The sequence below is a fragment of the Panthera uncia genome, chromosome D4 (genome assembly GCF_023721935.1).
Source record: "Panthera uncia isolate 11264 chromosome D4, Puncia_PCG_1.0, whole genome shotgun sequence".
In the NCBI taxonomy this organism is placed as follows: Eukaryota; Metazoa; Chordata; class Mammalia; order Carnivora; family Felidae; genus Panthera; species Panthera uncia.
Genome location: NC_064807.1, coordinates 67,623,085 through 67,638,755, shown reverse-complemented (window position 1 = coordinate 67,638,755; position 15,671 = coordinate 67,623,085).

Here is a 15,671-nt window from a genome sequence, read left to right as displayed (position 1 = left end):
CCCACAGGTGCTCCAAACCTAAAATCCATAAATTTAGCTTATCATCTTCCTCTGCCATCACCGCCCTTGCTATCCTAGTCCCAGTATCAATTGGTAGCACCTGGTCACCACACCAGAAACAGGTGAGGCTTTCTATGCTCCACCTCCTTCATTCTTCCCACGTTTAGTCACCAATATTTAGCAACTATCTGCTAAATATTTCTCAGATTTTAATCTCCTTTCAGTTCTTACTCCCCCCCTGGTAGTTCAGATCCTCATCATCTGTCACCAAACTATGCAGTAGCCTCTTAGCTAATCTCTGTTTCTAACTTATCCTCTATTTGCTGATCTCTACTTTTTTAGCTTCTTTTGTTACTCTCTACTCTGCATTTTTTTACTCCGGTAATAAACGCCTGTTTTTTTCAGTGTTTCCACATCTTTACTCATTATGATTTTTCTACTTGGAGTGCCTTAGGCAGATAAATACTAGAATTCTCACTGTCTACTACAGTAGGTCATAGGCTTTATTATTTTTTTTAAAGGAATTTGCCTATTTCATATAAGTTGTTGAATTTATTGTCATAGTTCATAATATTTTCTTATTTTTCTTTTAATGTTAGTAGATCTGGTGATGTTCCTTATTTCATTTTTGATATTGGTAATTGTGTCTTTTGTGATCAGGCTGACTAGAGGTTTATTGTCATTTTCTTTGCAGAGAAATAGCTTTTGGTTTCTTTGATTTTCTTATTTTTGTTTTTTATTTGATAGATTTCTGCTCATATTTTAATTATGTTCTTCCTTCTGTTTGCTTCCTTCTCTTTCCTTTTCCTATTTCTTCAGGTAATACTTATTAGATCACTAATTTGAGACCATTTTTCCCTTAATATAATTTTTTTTAAGTGAACATAACCTCAAGATTGTATTGTCTTTATAATAACGATCATTTAGCCTTTTCTCTTGTTATCTCTTCCTAGTTCAAAATGCCTGCAGTTCCTAATAGGCAGCTTTCTTTTAGATCCATAGCTGGGCTCAATGCATTCTAGCCTCAGTATAATCTTCTTTGTCGTGTTAACCTTTTTGTGGAAAATTGGCTTACTCTGCTTGCCACAGTCACTTTGCCTCCTGTCCTAGCACTGCTTCCCCTGGACACATGACAATCCTTGCCTTTCTTGTACTGTGTTATTTTGTTGGCATTTGCCACACTTCTTAGAGAAAGTCTGGTGGGTTTTAGGAATGTTTACCATGTTTGCATGGCTATTTTCATTATACATGTTTAATGTTACAAATCTCCTTATATATTCTGATTTATCTGTAGCCCATAAATTTTGATACTTTGTATTTATTTTCAATTGAGATTGTTATTTAAATTTCTTTTTTTCAAAGTTTATTTTTGAGAGTGAGTGAGTGCAAGAATGCAAGTGTGGGAGCGGGGGAGGGGCAGAGAGAAACCAAGAAAGAGAGAATCCCAAGCAGGCTCCATGCTGTTAGTACATCAGTAAGGAGTCCTCCATGGAGCTTGAACCCATGAACCGTGAGATCATGACCTGAGCTGAAATCAACAGTTGGACACCGAACCGACTGAGCCACCTAGGCACCCCTATTTTTTAAATTTCTTATTTGGCTTTTTCTTTGAGTAATTTAGAAGTATGTTTTTAATTTTCAAATTTTGGGGATTTTTCCAAATACTTTTGTATTTTGATTTCTAATTTGATTCCATTATGGTGAGAACATACTTTGTATAATTTCAATATTTTAAACTTGAGGTTTGTTTTATGAACAGTGTATGTTCTATCTTGGTGACTGTTTCATGTGTACTTGGAAAGAATATGTATTCTGCTGTTTGTTGGCTAGAGTTCTCAATAAACATTAGGTCAAGTTAGTTTATAGTGTTTTTCATGTCTTCTGTGTCCTTCCTAATTTTTTTTCACTTCCTTTATTACTGAGAGAGCATTGTTGAAGTGTCCAACTCTAGTCATGGAGTTATTTGTGTCTCCTCTGGGCTCCGTCAATTTTTGCTTAATGTCAGCTGAAGCTCCACTGTTAGATATAATACAGTTAGGATTCTTACGTCTTGCTGGTGAATTGTATCCTTTATTATTATCTAATGACTCTCTATATGTGGTAATACTCCTGTTCTGAAGTGCACTTTGTCTGATCTTTACAAAGGCACCCCAGCTTTCTTTGCATTAGTGTTTGCATGGTATATCTTTTTGCTTCTTTTAAACTTTTAACCTAGTTATGTCTTCATCTTGAAGGTAAATTTCTTGTACACCACGTATCATGGTGTCTTGCTTTTTTATCCAATCTTACAATCTCTGTCTTTTAATTGAGGTGCATAGGCCATTTAACATTGCTATTATTGATATGGTTTTATTTATGTATTTATTTTTTATTAAAAAATTTTAAGCTTATTTATTTTGTGAGAGGGGGAGGGGTAGAGAGAGGGGTAGAGAGAGAGAGAGAGAGAGAGAGAGAGAGAATCCCAAGCAGGCTCCACACTTGGAGCCCCACGTGGTGCTCTAACTCAAGAACCATGAGATCGTGACCTGAGCTGAATCAAGAGTTGACGCTTAACTGATGGAGCCACCCAGGCTCCCGATATGGTTATATTTAAATCTACAGGATTTAAATCCTGTCAGCTGTTTACTCTTTGTTCTGTTTGTTCTTTGTTCCTTTCTCCTCCTTTGCCAACTTGCTTTTGGATTATTTATGATTCTGTTTTCTCTTAACTCTTGTCTTGTTAAACCTCTTTTAATTTTTTTTTTACAGTGCATATCATAAGATTTAAAATATTCATCTTTAATTTACACATTTTAAAATATTCATCTTCAAAAAATACTCATCTTCAAATAATATTATACCACTTCATGTATAGTGTAAGAACCTTACAACAAGATATTTTTTCCTTTACCCCATCCTTTGTGCTATTATCATATACCTAGGGGCTGTATTATTTCAAATTATTTTAAATTTCTTAAGTAATATAAGATTTGTTGAGTAAAAATATTAAAACATTTCAGTCTGAAGTCCCCTTGACCATCCCTTCCTTGGAGGTGAACAGTGTTATCAGTTTCTTATACATTGTTCTAAATCTTTTCTATGTCTGTACCGTGTGTGTGTGTGTGTGTGTGTGTGTGTGTGTGTTTGTTTAAATACATATATATACCCTTAGAATATGTACAGTTTTTTTGTTTTTTTGTTTTGTTTTTTTTACATATAAGATATCATACTGTCCATACCAGTCTATGGCTTCTTCTTTTATTCAACAGCATATCTTGTCTGTCTACTCATATTAGTACTCATAGATCTGCCTCATTCTTGAATTGCTACATAGTACTCTGTTAAATGAGTTGCTTACCATGTTATTTAAGTTGATGGACCTTTGTTCTCTATTCATTATATTGAACAAGCTTCCAGTGAGCATCCTTCTGTATTCCTTATTGTGGACATATGCAAGTTCTTCTCTAGAATACCTGTCTAGAAGGGGAAATACATTTTTCATGGAACCCTCTAGCCAGAAATAAAGGGGAGAGGGGAGCAGAAATTAGCAGCCCACTGGGGCTGGTGGGTGTGGTAGTAGGGGTGGTTGGTGTGTTTGGGTTATGAGAGAGGATTCAAAGCCTTGGAAAGTCTTTGGAAAATCTTAGGCAGTAATGGCATAGTCTTCGGAACTCAGGGACATCTGAGGGGACATGGATTGGGTGTTTTTTTCATGGCTTGGGTATAAAGAATCCACTTTTTGGGTGCCTGGGTGGCTCAGTCAGTTAAGCGTCCAACTTCGGCTCAGGTCATGATCTTGCGGTCTGTGAGTTCAAGCCCCATGTCGGGCTCTGTGCTGACAGCTCAGAGCCTGGATCTCACCTCGGATTCTGTGTCTCCCTCTCTCTCTGTTCCTCCCCCACTTGCACTCTGTCTCGCTCTCTCTCAAAAATAAATAATAAAAAAGTTTTAAGAATCCACTTTTTTTTTTCTAAATTGTGAATGGATAAGGGAATGGTGTGACTCACTTTGATGGTCTATCAGAGGGGTTAAATAACTTGCCCAAAGTCATATGGCTAGTAAAGGGCTTATTTTTTGGTTACCTCACAGCAGAATGAGGGACAGCCCAATGGGCTTGGGAAAGTAATTGAATACAGAGGTCATCTGGTTAGACACCTTCACTATTCACATGGGAAGAGAGGCCTTGAGAGAAGAAAGGTGACTTGTTCAAGGCCCATTATCAAGTCAGTGTTAAAGCCGGAGCTCCAGCCCTAAATGCTAACCTGTTTTGGCCTGGCTGTGGGAGGCAGAAGAGCAGAAACAGGAAGGAGGTAGCGTAGTCCAGCTAGGAAGTGGTGGTGGGGGACCGAGGAGACAGAGAAGCAGACAACATTGCCGCCTACTCCGCCCCCTGTAGCCCACTCTCTTCCTTTCTCCAGATTCCTGCGGACTTCTTTCTTCAGCAGCTTCAAAGGAGTCCAAAAAGGAAAACTAAACAATCCAAATTATAGGATAGAGAAAAAGACCCATTTCCATGTAAATGTTACCATTCTGCAGCAAAACAAACATAGTGGAAATAATGAGGCTTTGGTTTGAATCTGCGATGTGGAAGATGGGAATAAATAGTCTCTAAGCCAACAAGTGGAGCCGCAGTAATTCTCTCCTGGATGGTAGAGAGATGGGGGCTGGGCACATTACCCAAACACTGCTGTTTAAAGAGTGGTCTAGATCCCCTTGCAATAATCATTAATTTCAGGCAGCAAAACAAAATAAACAAAAAAAACAGCAACAACAAAAGGAGGCATGGGTCATTAAAACGAAAAAACTGGGCACTCAAAAGACTTCTCCCAGCTGGAAAGTTGTGGAAGAAGGATTTGAGACTGTCATCAGGCTTTTGCCTACTTATTACAGCAGAAGTCCTCAAACTGGCCTGTCTGCAAGCAGATTAAGGATGCTCTTGGAGAAGTACAGTATCTTGGGGTGCTATCTTCTGAGTACTTGGGAACAGAATATTCTTCCAGTTTAGAAATGCTCCATGGGAGTTTTCTTTAGAGCAATCTCTGTGCCTTGGGATGCCTGGGATGCCTTTTAAGAAGGCAAATTCCTGAACTACCCTAGCCCAACTCCAGTACTGACTATGGGGGTAGGCCCGGGAATGCTCATTTTAAACATTGTCCAGGTGATTCTTGTGCCTGTCTGCCGATGTTTGGCCCAGGGTGGGCTTGTCAATCCTTTTGCAGTGATGAAAGAACGGTCTTTTTGAAAACCTGCATCAATTATGTTGAGCCCTATCAATTTGCTATGTATTTTCTTGTAAGTCAAAAAATAGTCAAATATTGGTAACTTCATATGGTCCAACCTAGTATCTTTGTTTTCTTTAAATTTCTACTGAGCACTAGAAAATGAGTTATCTAGATTTTTGATTGGAGACACTCAGGGTGAAGGGAATTTTCCAGGGTGTGAGTATTAACTGGTAAATGACCTAGGGCAGAGGTTTCCATGCTTGGCAAGTTTGGAAACCATTTGAGGGGGCACCTTAGAATTCCCATTTCTCTCTGGAGGCATGAAGTTCAAGCATCTATTTTATGAGGTAGCAGGTCCTCAGGTTTTGAAGGTTACAATGTTATTTCTGTTTCTGACCTAATCCCCTTTCCAGGATCTCTACAAACACAATGGGAGGAGTTTCTCCCCATATTGAAGAAAAAAAAAAAAAGGATTTAAGATGTTAAACTTCCTCTGGAATAATGCAAGGACAAACCCATCAATCAATCAGAACAAAACTCCCAGTGGTGAATTGATAGGGCCGGGATCTCAGACATAGCAGGCAACTGGGAGAATTAGGCTTTGGACTTAAGTTTTGGGGAAACAACCTGGTTCTGTAAAAAGAGTATGAATTAAATAAAACTTTGATCCTGAATGAGGATCACCATTTATGAGTCATGCGGTCCTTGTCAAATCAAGTCACCTTCTGGAGCTGTCTGCATTTCTAGAGCAAGGAGGGTGATTTACAGAGCTGGTGGGGCTGGCAGTGCTGCTCTTTGGGTCGGGGGGGGGGGGTGTAAAACACTCAGAGCAGTGCACACCCATAGGAGTTTCTTAGTAGTGGTTATGATTAGTGACTTCCAGGCTGAAGTGTTTTCATAAATGCGCAGCAACATTTCAGGTAAGAAAAGAAGTCTCCCGGTGCCTTTTAGCCTCACTGCAATTCTTCCCCTACTCCCCCTACCACCCTGTTCACACATTCAGCTGCCCTGGGGCATTTGCCCTCCATGGGATAAATCCTTGTTGAAGCTGGCACATCTACTATGGGCACCAGTAGGTGCCAGCACAGGCTAAGCTTTCAGAAGAGCTGCTTCGTTTGATTTTGTCATTCTTCCATCCTTCAGTGTGACTGACTCATGAAAGCCCAGACTTCCTTTCTTTTCATCCGGAGTGATTTCTGTCTCTTAGGGCCTTTCTTGCTTGCTACTCTGAGCTGGGAGAAGATGCTCAGATGCTCAGAATACTGCCAAGTATTAATGAAGAAGGAAGACCTCCCATTTGGGATGCTTGTAACAGAACTAATAAACACCAGTGGCTACATTTGGGCAGTACTTTGCAGTTTGCAGAATCCTTTCATATCTGTTAGCTCATTTAATATTTGTAGAACCCTGGCAAATATTAGTGTGATGGCTAAAGACTGGGCTCTGGAGCCTGCACATTGCCTTGAAATTCCCATCCTTACCTCTTCCCAGCTAAATTATCTTGGGCAAGTAACTTATTGTCTCTGAACCCCATAGATTCAAGCAGGAAGGAGTTTAAAAGTGGTTAATAAGAGCTCAAAATTGTTAGCTAATGTTTCTATTATGCCCATTTTACTAAGTGACTTCAAGTTTTTCCATTTGTCCTTAACCTAACAGGTCAAGCCTTACTTTCTTTATTTTTACCCATCCACCCCCACCTTTTCCTCCCAGCCTCCACACCCACCTCAGTCTCACTCGCCCTTTACACATAGCCTACGCTGAACTTTCCTTTTCCTACACTGTGTGGGCTGTCTCAGGCTTTACAGGTGCTATCCTGTCTGTCCTGAACCTGCTTCCTGAATCAAGTACATACCTACCCATCCCTAAATAGGCTGACTCCCTGTTATCTCTATGTTTCCTGCTTTCTGCACACCTTGGTTCCAATAGTCATACAGACCCAGATGGTCTCTTTCCCTCCCTGCCTTCTCATCAGCCGGAGTGCTCCCTGGGGACAGGGAGCACATCTTCTCACTTGTGTAATCCTTGTGCCTGATATCTATGAGTAAGCAAATAAATGCTGGTTTGAATGAACAAATGCTGTACAAGTCATCCATCCAGCTAAAATTATCTTAGGTAAGCCTTCAAGTCATTGAGCTCAGAGGCCGTGGGTGGTGGGGGGGGGCGCGGGGTGGGGGGGTGGGGGCAGTCCTGGAACTCAGGTGCTTGCTGTTAGTCCTAATGGTGTCTGGGCACCCCTGAGGGTGCCTCTCAGTGTGGCTTCCTGACATTGCTGGGCAATTTTTTGGGCTAAGCTGGGCACAGAAAGACAAAAATGAATGATATGAAAGCACTAGGCTTCATGTTTACAGGCCCAGTAGAGGTTTCCAAAGGACACCAAGCAGCCAGTGTGCAAAGGCCTGCTTTTAATGTATCAGAAAAGACAAAATTACAGAATGCCCGCTTTTGATGTGCCATCTGTTTCGTCTTTCTGAATAAAAGGGAAACTCTGGCTCCAGGCTGATTTTCAATTGCAAAAATAGACTAAATTCCAACCCTTAAATTATCAAAAGTGCCACATACTTGACAAGCAGCTAAGCAGAGAGCAGAAACTACCAAGTTAGTAATTAAACAGAGCTTAAGTCAAATTAACAGAGACAGACATTCTTGTCTGGCGGTCAGAACAGAGGCCTGGAGAGCCCTGAATCTGGTCCTGGTGCCTGCATGTGTCAGAGTCAAGTCCTGATGTGCAGCCACAGTTCTCAAGGAGAGACGCCCCCACCCCCATCTTTCTTTCTGGAAAGGCTCCTATGGTGAGAAGGGGTTGTGTTCCTGTTGAGAGATAAGAAGAAGGGGAGGTAGGCCTGAAAGCAGTCAGGAGGTGGCTGCATTGGGCCAGCTATTCTCCGTTTCAGAATTTGTTTACAGATGTTACAAGGGGCCATGGAAGATCTTTAAAAATATATATAAAAAGATTGTAGGTTAGGAGCTCAGATAGGTACTTTATTATTATTATTATTTAATATTTATTTATTTTTGAGAGAGAGACAGAGTGTAAGCAGAGGAGGAGCAGAGAGAGAGGGAGACACAGAATCTGAAGCAGGTCTCCAGGCTGAGCTGTCAGCACAGAATCTGACACGGGGCGTGAACCCACAAACTGCGAGATCATGACCTGAGCTGAAGTCGGATGCTTAGCCCACTGAACCAGCCAGGCACATAAATACTTTAATGTAAATTATTTATTCACTCAGAAAATACTGAGTGCCTACAGTGGTGGACAAAGTACTGTTATAGACTTGGATTGCTGACATGCTGGTAGAGGAAGGCAAACAATAAAGAAGCAAATAAATGTGTGGCTCTAAGTGAATGGATATAAATAGTGAAAAGAGGAAGAGAGGGAGTTCAGGAATACGAGAGGAGGGTGAGGGGAAGAAGGAAGATGGAGTTGTTATTTATATCAGGCAATTAGGGGAAGCTCTTCTGATAAAGGGTGTTTGAGCAGAAACCTAAAAGCGGACGAGAATTCCAGGCCGAAGGAACAGCAAGTAGAAAAGTCTTGAGTTGGAAGAGTGTTTAGCATGTTTGACAAAAAGCAAGGAGCCCAGTGTAGCCTGATTAAGGCAAGCAAGTGGGAGTGGTAGGAGATGAGGTTTGAAAAAGATTAGGCGCTAGATCGTGTAGGCATTCTAAGAACATTGACTTTTATTCTGAGTTAAAAGTGAAGGCAGGATATCCTGCTTTCTCATGGCTGAATAACATTTCCTTGTGTATGGATACCACATCTTTTATCGCCAGTTCCAGGTTTTGAGCTCTTTTTTGCACAGCTGCCTCTGAGACCCCCCTCATGAAAATCATAGTTTTTTAAGGTTTTGCTGAAGTAGTCTATTTAATAAATGAATGGCAAGGTATTATCTCACCAGCTTCCATGCAGTAATCAAGGTTACTTGGAGAGCTGTGTTGAGAAGGATTCTGAGGCATAATGAGTTCAGCAGAAAAGAGTACCTAGAGTTATGACTGCCATTGGTCTGGTAGGAGTTCTAGTGACGTATTTGCTATACGTTCTCCCTGTGTGTGTGTGTGTGTGTGTGTGTGTGTGTGTGTGTGTGTGTGTGAGAGTTGTTCCCTGGAACAGTTGCAGTTTCTCAGAGCCTAGTACAAGAATGGGAACAGGAAGAAAGAGCAGCCTAAACCCATATTGGGTTACTGGAGATGACAACATTGTATACATGCAATCTGAGAGCACAGAATTTTTTTTAAGATGTGGCATGAGCAAAGGAAACAGCTTGAACTCAGAGCAGCCTTACAAACTAGCCTTTGTTCGCCAGCAGTTTTCTCCCTGAATTTTTATTTTGAGAAATTGTGAACCAACAGAAAAGTAAAAGAGTAAGTAGCACAATGAATGTCGAATGTCATTTTCCTAGATTCATCAGTTGTTAAAATTCTCTCTCTGTATGTTTTTATTCTGAATTATTTGAAAGTAATTGAAAAATTCATGACACTTGGGAATTCATCTCTTAAGAACAAGGAATTCTCCTACATGATCAAATCTCCTAATGATCAAAATACCATTATAATATCTTTAAAAATAATATATAGGCCATATTTAAATTTACCCAGTTGTCCCCAAAAGTGAGATCAGATTGAATGCACTACTTTTTGACAAGATTTTATCTTGGTAAATGATATATTGTAAGATTTTTCACTTCATTGGTAAAATGTCCCTCAAAAATTAGCATGTTATTTTTATTACCCTGGATATAGTATACTTTATTTTGCCAACCTTTTACTTTTGGGCTTTTAGTTTGCTTTCTACTTATCGATTGCTCTTGTAAATGCTGCTGCAATGAACATTGTGGGCACATGGTATATTGGCCTTAATATATATTCCAACCTCTTTTTCCAGGACCTTCCTATAGTAAGAGGCTACTGTTTCCCCTTGCAGTTTGAGTTCTAGATGTAATTTAGTTTCCACCAGTCACTTGCACTTACCTAAGATTTGGAAGGCAAGAGTGAGGTAGATGTCATGCTTTTGCTGCTCCTGTGTTTCTCTTGGAAAGCATGGCCATTCCCTCCCTTCCTTTCTCGGTGTCAGAGGCTATGGAAGCCATTGCAGAGTTGAGGGCAGAGGCATGGAATGGTATGATTTGTTTTTTTATTTTTTTTATTTTATTTATTTTATTTTATTTTTTAACGTTTATTTATTTTTGAGACAGAGAGACACAGAGCATGAATGGGGGAGGGGCAGAGAGAGAGGGAGACACAGAATCGGAAGCAGGCTCCAGGCTCTGAGCCATCAGCCCAGAGCCCGACGCGGGGCTCGAACCCACGGACCATGAGATTGTGACCTGAGCTGAAGTCGGACGCTTAACCGACTGAGCCACCCAGGCGCCCCTGATTTGGTTTTTAAAATCATGCTGGCTGCTGTTTGGAGACGAGATTGTGAGCGAGTGTAATTGGAATCAGGATCCCACTTAGGAGGCTCTTGGTATCTGGGTGGAGATGATGGTGGTTTCGACTAGGATGATATCTGTTGGTAGACGAGGTGAGAGATAGTTGGATTCAGAATATATTTTGAAGGTGGAATCATCAGAATTTTCTGCTTTATATGTGGGATGTGAGAAAAAAAAATGATCATTGGTTTGTTTGTCATTAGAGATCTGGATGTAATTCAGTTTCCACCTATCAGATGTACTCATGTGAGACTGGGAAGGCAAAATTAAGGTAGAGGTCTTGCCTTTGCTATTTCTGACTTCATCCACTGCAACTGGAAGGAAGGCAGAGTGTATGGGTTTAGCTGTAGGAAAGATGGTAGATTTTGGGGTGAGAGCATTGGGTGCTTGTCTCCTGGTGTTTCACTTTTTTCATCAACTAAGATGCAAGGACATCAACTGAGATTGGGGTTGTGGGAAGAGGGACTGGGTTTTATTATTTATCATGTGTTGCTTCCTCTCCTGCTAGGACTCCACGTGATGCCTGGCCTCTGGAAGATAGACACTTTGTTGTTAACTGAACAATTGTCTGCTTTCACGGAGAGATTTTTCCGTAACACATCACCTTTGACTTGAAGGTAAATCGATGCAGTAAACTAAAGCAGGGAAGATTCTCACATTGTTAAAAGAAGCAATCCTTTTACTATTTAAACCTTAGGTTTCAAACAATAGTTGTCTTTGAAAGTGTTAGTAGGTTTAGAAATGTTTTTTGATTCTGATTCCCCAAAGGTTCTGTACCTTTTGAAGAAATGAGTCAGTCTCCTTAGGAGCTGATAGTTTCTTTAAGGGACAAATAGCCATCTATATTTCAAAACACTTGAGAGATCTTTGGGTTTTTTTCTGACAGTTTTCGGAAATAATTTGGTAAACCAGTCTTTCAAACTTTGTGATGAAACTGGTCATTCCTTTCATGGTCAGTATTTCTTTTTAGAGCATGTTGAACTTTTTTCACCTTTAAAAATCATCTTTTGCCATATTGAATCCTAATTTCTTGATTCACATTTCTCTACTTAACCTCTAAGTATCCTCAGCTTGGAGTTGAGTGTCTAGATTTTATATGAGGCCTCTGTGGTACCAATGGTGGAAAAAGTATTTGCTTTAGAGCTAGAAGATAACAGTTTTGGGTCCTTGCTCAGCAGTGTACTGGCTACGTGGCTTTGGGTTATTTAATTAAATTCCCAAGATTGAGTTTCCTTATTATAAAACGAGGATGATACCTACTTCATATAGTTACAATAATAATAAGTAACACCTATATAACTTGTAATCATTTTTCCACATATCATCTTATTTGATCTTCAGATCAACTTGATGAGCTTGATGGGGCATATAATATCAATCCCCTTCTACATACATGGAAACTGAGGCTGTATAAGGATGATGTGAAGAGTTAAATAGGAGGTGTCAGAGCTGGAATTTGAACTCAAATATTTTTTTGTGTCAAAGCCCATGCACCACCCGTCATATGCCATTGGGTTTATATAACAATTTATAAATCTCAAAGCATTCTTCAAAAGCAAAGCATTTTGTTACTGTCTATTCTGGAGTAGACATTCAGTGGTGGTTTTGTTGTGAAAATAAACAGACATGCAGTTTGATTGTCTAGAATTATGCTTTTCATTTTTGGAGCTGCTAGCCACATATGTCTACTGACTACTGTAAGTGTGGCTGATATTACTGAGGAGCTGAATTTTTAAATTTTGGGCAGTTTTAATGAATTTAATTTTAGAAACTAAAGCTCAGTTTTAGTTACTGGAAAACTTGTAAGTATATCTGAAACAATTTGGGTGTGTGAATCTCTTTTTTTTTTCAGCTGTGAACTTTATGATCTAAATACAGATAAGTATTTCCAATGAAAATTTAGCAGTCATATTGAGATGTGCTGGAAGTGTAAAAAATACATCAGATTTTGAAGACTTAGTACAACAGATGTAATGTAAAACATCTTTTTAATAGTTTTTATATTGATTAAATTTTGAAATGATAATACTTTGGATATATTGGGTTAAAATATAGTATTTAAAATTAATTTCATTTGTTTCTTTTTACTTTTAAATGTGGCTACTAGAAAATTTAAAACTATGTGTGTGGCTTGCATAGTATTTCTTGGACAGCATTGCTCTAGAATTAGCTATGAAAGAACATTTGTGTTTTCTTGACTAGGTATCTCCAGACCAGACTAGTGCAAATTATAGTTCACATTTCACATTTTCTCTCAAATGAGGAATCTCTGGAGCAACCTATTCTGTATATTAGGCACTGGCTAATTACTGTTCCTTCCAAACAAGCAGACACTCTTGTGGGTGCTCACTGAGGTTTGTTCAGACTTTCTGAACAATCTTGTGCTTAGTCCCAGCAGCCAGTCTGGCAGGAGTAGCCTCCTAACTCTCCTTCCTGTCCTCAAGGCTTCCCGAGCTGGTGGACTTGGACTCCACTTTGACCTGGCCTCCAGCTGGTTCTATCTAATTCTACCCATGCTTGGTTTTGGTGTTTCCTGGTGAGCCTCCATCTGGGTCTGTGCTGGCTTGGCTATTTGCTTGGAGTGTTCCACTGTGCAGAACATGATTGCACATAGCTGTGGAAAAAGCTAGATTGCAGGTAATCCTTTTATACATATCTACATTCCTGAAAGCTTATGTGAAAGTTCAACACACCCAAAACAGAGCTATATAAGGTGAGGACTGTAAACCCAGTAGCTGAAATGTAAGTCGAAAGTAATTTCTTGTCTTTTATTTTATTTTGATTCAGTGTTTGTATATGTTGTGAAATGATCACCACAATAAGTCTAGTTAACATCCATCACCACACATAGTTGTAAATTTTTTTCTTGTGATGAGAACTTTTAAGTTTGTTTATTTATTTTCAGAGAGAGAGCCTGAGCAGGGGAGGGGCAGAGAGAGAGGGAGAGAGAGAATCTCAAACAGGCTCTGCACTGTCAGCACCAAGCCTGATGTGGGGCTTGAACCCAAGATCAAGGAGATCATGACCCAAGCCGAAATGAAGAGTCAATGCTTAACTGACTGAGCCACCCAGATGCCCCTAAGATTTATTGTTTTAACAACTTCAAATATGTAATGTAGTATTATTATTAAAAACATTTTTTTAATGTTTATTTTTGAGAGACAGTGCATGAGTAGAGGAGGGTCAGAGAGAGAGAGAGACACACACAGAATCTGAAGCAGGTGCCAGGCTTTGAGCTGTCAGCACAGTGCCCAACGTGGGGCTCGAACCCAGAAACGGTGAGATCATAACCTGAGCTGAAGTCGGACACTTCACCGACTGAGCCAGCCAGGCGCCCCTGTAGTATAGTATTATTAACTGTAGTCACCATGCTGTACATCACATCCCCATGATTTATTTATTTATAACTGGGAGTTTGTATCTTTTGACCTTCACCTATTTTGCCCATTCCGCACCCCCTGCCTCTTGCAACCACCAATCTGTTCTCTGTATCTATTTTTTTTTTAAATAATCTATTTCATATGTAAATGAGATTATAAAGTATTTGTCTTTCTCTCTCTGACTTATTTCAGATAACATAATGCCCTCAAGGTCCATTCATATTGTCGCAAATGACAAGATTTCATTCTTTTTTATGGCTGAATAATATTCTATTGTATCTGTATCTATATCTGCACACACATGTCACGTTTTCTTTATTTATTCACCCATTGATAGATACTTAGGTTGTTTCCATATCTTGCTTGGCTACTGTAAATAATGCTGCAGTGAACATGGGGATGCAGATATCTTTTTGAATTAGTGTTTTTGTTTCCTTCAGATACGTAACCAGAAGTGGGGTTGCTAGATCATATGGTAGTTCTGTTTTTAATTTTTTGAGGAACCTCCATGCTGTTTTCCACAGTGGGTACACCAGTTTACATTCCCACCAACCGTGTGAGAGGGTTCCCTCCTTTTTCCACATCCTCGCCAACACTTATTTCTTCCATTTTGACAATAGCCATTCTAACAGGTGTGAGGTGATAGCTCATTGTGTTTTGATTTGCATTTCCCTGATGATGAGTGATGTTTAGTACCTCATCATGTACCTGTTGGCCAAGTATATGTCTTCTCTGTAAAAATGTCTATTTAGATCTTATGCCCATTTTTTAAATTGAAATTTTTTTGCTATTGAGTTGTATGAGTTCTTTATGTGTTTTGGATATTAAGCTATTATTGCATATATAATTTGCAAATATTTTCTCCCATTCATTAGTTGCCTTTAATTTTGTTGGTGTTTCTTTGCTGTGCAGAAACTTTTTAGTTTGATATAGTCCCATTTGCTTAGTTTTGCTTTTGTTGCTTTTGCTGTCAGGTTAAAAAAATTGTTGCCAAGACTAACGTTATGCCCATGTTTTCTTATAGGAATTTTGTGATGTTAGGTCTTATATTCAAGTCTAATCCATTTTGAGTTAATTTTTGAGTGCAGTGTAAGGTAGAAGTCCAGTTTCATTCTTTTACATGTGGCTGCCCAGTTTTTCCAATGTCATTTATTGAAGAGTTTGTCCTTTTCCCATTATATACCTTGTCTTTCTTTTTTTTTTTAATAACAAAAAATATTTTACAGAAGTTTCCAGATAAGCCATACAAAATGGTCACAAGGTTTTTTTTGAAGGGAGGATTCTACACTTGACAGCAAAGCCACAGTGTTATTAGTGAGGGCTGTGGTGTTTGTTTAATGTTACCATTTTGGTTCAAGCAGTCAAGCTTGTCCATCTCCCACATCTAAATAAAGTTAGACTTGGCTAGAGAGCATATTCTAAAGAACTGGTTAGCTGCTTTTAACTAAATGCAATTAGATCACCATATAAAAGGGGGGAAAGGAGCCCATAAGATTAAAATAAAACTACCTATCCCCCTCAAAAAAATATTAAAGAAAAACACCCACACCCTTGCAGTTAGCTCTGACAACTACCTTCATTCACGGTGCTTTATACTTAACCCATAGTGGAGGAAATGAATAAAAGCAGAGAGGGGCCACAGCAATCCTGATGGTACCTCTAGC